Below are 4,420 nucleotides of genomic sequence, written 5' to 3'. Positions count from 1 at the left end.
AGGAGACAGACACTGAGGCCAACTTGTGTGCAAGACATTTCTGGAGGTGTACTCCGTGGACAATACCTGTGGGGGAATGAATGATGCATTGTAATTGTCCATCTGTGTGATTGTCTCCCCTCTTAGACTACATCCTCGGTGTGGCCAAAGCATGTGTCTGCTGTGTTGGTCATCATATCCCTAGTGCGTGTATAGTCCAGTGACTGGAACATAATAGGCACCCCCAAATGTTTGTTAAGTAAATGAATAAAAATTAGTAAATAAAAAAAGCCCTACTAAGGAGGTAACAATGAAAAGAAGAGGGAATTTTTGGGGACGCCTGGGTGGCTCAGTTGGTTGGACGACTGCCTTCAGCTCAGGCCATGATCCTGGAGTTCCAGGATCGAGTCCCGCATCGGGCTCCCAGCTCCGCGGGGAGTCTGCTTCTCTCTCTGACCTTCTCCTCACTCATGCTCTCTCTCACTGTCTCTCTCTCAAATAAATAAATAAAATCTTTAAAAAAAAAAAAAGAAGAGGGAATTTTTGATATATATTTAGGTGACAAAATTAACAGGTCTTGGCGGCTAATTGACTAATTAAACATAAGAATGAGAGCGAGGAAGAGTCTGGAATAACTCCCACATTTCTGCATTTATATGTAGACAGAAGATAATGCTCTTTCGGGAGAGAGATAATGCAGAATGGAGTTTAAGTTGGAGTAGAAAGGGAAATAGAAACAGCTCAAGTGTGAGATATCTATTCAATATCCAAGTGCAAACGTCCAGCAGGCAGGTGAAAATGGGATTTGGAGCTCAAGCAGTAAGCCTGGACTGGGCAATCATCGGTGTCTCAGCCAGGATACTCCTTATCAATTTACTTCCTGCCAAGAACATCCTGTAGACCCCTGTGGAATCTTTTTTTCCATTTTGTCACATGTTGCCCCTTTCCACAACTCAGCATGTGCTTATATTACTTTGTTGGAGCTGCTGTAACAGCAAGAATTTATTTCTCAAAACTAGGGGCCAGAGTTCAAAGATCAAGATGTCAACAAGTTTAGTTTCTTTTGAGAATTCTCTCCTTGGTTTGCAGATGTCTGCTTCTTCCTGGGCCCTTACATGGCACTTCCTCTGTGCACACCGGACCTCTGGTGTGTCTCTGTGTGCCTGGATTGCCCCTATTTTAAGGTCATCAGTCAGATTAGATTAGGGCCCACTCTCATGGCCTTGTTTTAACTTAATTACCTTTTTAAAAGCCTTGTCTCCAAATACAGTCACATTCTGAGGTGCTATGGGTTAGAACTTCAAAATAAGAATTTTGCAGATGGACCAAGGTTAGCCCGTGAGAGGGCTGTTATTTCTTCTCATCCTCCTTCCACAGCGCTGCCCCAGAGGCTGCCAGCACACACCCCTCCATCAGAGAGCACCAATGTCCAGAGGAGCCTTCCCCTCACATTTCTAAGATTCAGTCTTCAACACATTACGGAGACAGATGAGAGAGGGGCTAATTCTGCCAGGGTTGCGGGTGAGGTGGTGGGAAGACTTGCGGGATAAATAAGAGGTCACTGGTTACGAAAGGGAGAAACATTCTAGGCTAAGCGAAGATACCGTGATCGTGATGTTAAACTTCAGAGGGAGTCTGGAGACACTTGGATGTGGCAGTTGTAGAGGTTGGATGTGGGGGAGGGTAAGAGCCAAAGCAAGAGGGGTTGGCTGAGGTCACGTTTTAAAGCGCTTTCCTCTTGGCATAGAATCAGCCAATGCTTTATGTGAAGAGACATAGACAGGGAATTAGAGGCTGCTCTGATCACTCAGGCAGGAAACAATGCAATTACTTGCAAAAGGCTGGAAGGTTGAGGATGATGTTGAGGCAAATAGCTGGTGGGGGTGGGGGCCAGAGTGGGGACTAAAATACAAAGGGGAAAATATGGGAGAAAGGAAAGGAGAAGTTAAAAATAGGAAGCATCATGGTCAGCTCTGAATACTGAATTCTCATATCCCAGCTGGTATTCTGTCTAGTTAATCTTCCCTCAAGAAGGCAGAGTCCCCACGTTGGCGAGCACTTCTCTGTGAACTGGAGGATGGTGGGGCAGAGGAGGTTCTGGAAACCAGGGAGTCTGTTCATATAGAGGTACAGCAGCACAAGGGCCACCTGTGATGAAGGTGGCAAAGGGTTCCAAGAGGAGCTAGGAAGCTGGCTGAGATCAGCTTCAATGGGCTGACCGGGCTGGGCACTGACAGGTCCGGTTCTGACGCGTCATCGAGGCCCGTGAACTCGGGACCGGGCCTACAGATCGGGACTAGTGACCTACATCCAACCACACTGAGGACATAGTGGTGGCTGTCAAGGGCTCAAGTTCCTCTCTCAGGATGGAGGGCCAGAAAAGCAGAAGGATCAGACACTTAACAGAGGAGAAAAGCAGGCTGTCACTGTGTTTTGTCACTGTCTTCATAGTGAGCTTATGGCAGTGATCAAGGCCAGAGGTTAAATGTAAGGAAGATGGAAGAAGAGCCAAACAAATGATTTTATTCCAATTGTAGGCTAAGGTGCACCAAGCCATTTTTTTCCTTTCCATTGAGTAAGGCCTGCTCTGAGTGAGGATGGCCATAGTTGGCCACTGTCAGTCAGTCAAATCTGTGATTATCTCCAAAGGGAGTTTAATCTTTCTTTATGAAACTTCTGGTCACAAGAACACGAGGGTTTCCACGCATCCGTCCTAATGGGCTCAGGGAGCCAGCTGTGGGCTTTGCTGCCTCTGGGACCCTAAGAGTTAGGCTCTCCAACTAAGACCAGGGACGGACAATTAGAGTGGAGAGGCCAGTGCCCATGAAGCTGGCGACTGAAAAGAGATTGGTGTGGGCCTGAACCAGGGGCGGGCAAGTAAGTGCCTGCCGGATGGGACTGGAGGGCTCAGACCAAACTCACTGCATAGATGGGAGGGCAACAGCCATGCTGGGCACAGCCCGAGGACTTCACGCTACAGCCATGATCTCCCACCGCCTCCTCACCTACTCGCTGTAATTCCTTAGGCTTCCTTAGTCTTGAATGTGCACTTCATTGTGAAAATAATGTAAGCATGCTCCAGAAAACTGAGAAAACGATTTTTCACAATGCTGCCCCCCCATCAAAAAAGTTGGTTGTGATACAATCAGAGTTTTCCCTCTGTTGGACCTTATCCATCTGAGTTCACCGTCTCAGCGATAGGGCTTGAAGCATTCATGAATAAAATCAACCAGGGCTCCTTTAGCTGAAGATTTGGTTCCAAGATGCCAGGCACAAGAAGTTTCTGAAAGAGCATCCTCACTTGGGGAAGGAGGCTGAGTAGGGCAGTATTGTTTCTGAGGATTTAAGAGGATGGCTCAGCCGAAATTCACCTCCTTTGGGGAATGGTTCAAAGATGGTTATGGGAAATGGGAGGAATTAACCTTTGGGATAAGGAGCCATTGTTTGCCACCTTACTAAGGGATGGGGGAGGAACAGTCAGGGGCCAAGGTCATGTGAAAGACAGGTAGAGAGGAACATTTATCTAATGGAGACAGGGACTTACAAATGCTCCCGGAAAATTCCGTCTTTTAGTGTCTCTTGCGGGAACCAAATGCAAACCCAGATCTTCTGACTCCTGGCCAGAGTTCTTCCCATGTCTTATAGATGCCCCAACCTTACCCACTTTGGTAGATGAGTGAGAAAGAAACATGGGTATTCTGGACCCACCCAGGGAAGGAGAGATTGAGATCATTAAAGGCCCAGACAGCAATAGCCAAAAAAAAAAAAAAAAAAAAGAAAGGAGGAAGATTTTACCACTTTGCCCTGGGGATGTGACGCATCTCCAGCTGGCCCAGGGCCTGCAGGAACTGTGTAGAAACCATGTTCTATGAATTGCTGGCCTGTGGCTACAGGAAGAGGATTCTGCTTCTAGAGACTGAGAAAGCTCAAGGACTTCCTTACAAAAGGAGTTCCATGTCCTGAAGGCTTGGCTCTGGAGGCATGGCTGTGTAGATAGCTACTGTTGGGCCCCTTAATGCAATTCCTCTGAGCTCCATCTTCCGATTTTTCAGCTATCAGCCCCAGGGCAGTCAGGCCTGTGGCTCCTTGTACCTCTCTCCCCAAGGAACAATCAGCCCTGTGCACTGGCTGTTCAGAGACAGGAGTGTAGCCAAACTTTCATTTTTTTTTCCCCTTGCTGTGCCTTTAAGAGCTGCAGGAATGCAAAGAGTCCAGAGGAGGGGTGGGGTCTCCCAACAGGACTTCTGGGAAAAGGATCCTGGGAATTTTTGCCAGAAACTAAACTGAGATTCCAACTCAGGAGAAGCTGGGGGTGGTTTGTGTTGGGTCAAGCCTGTGATTGGACTGCAGAGTCCACTAGGGAGGAGGAAAGCCGAAGTAAAAAGCAAAGAGCGTTTTACTCCCCACCCTCACCCCCACCCCAATGCATGCTCACCCAGGC

Source organism: Enhydra lutris, unplaced genomic scaffold (genome assembly GCF_002288905.1).
Source record: "Enhydra lutris kenyoni isolate GAN:26980312 unplaced genomic scaffold, ASM228890v2 scaffoldscaffold68, whole genome shotgun sequence".
Taxonomy (NCBI): Eukaryota; Metazoa; Chordata; class Mammalia; order Carnivora; family Mustelidae; genus Enhydra; species Enhydra lutris.
The sequence above is the reverse complement of the archived record's forward strand: the minus strand, read 5'-3'. Positions refer to the sequence as shown.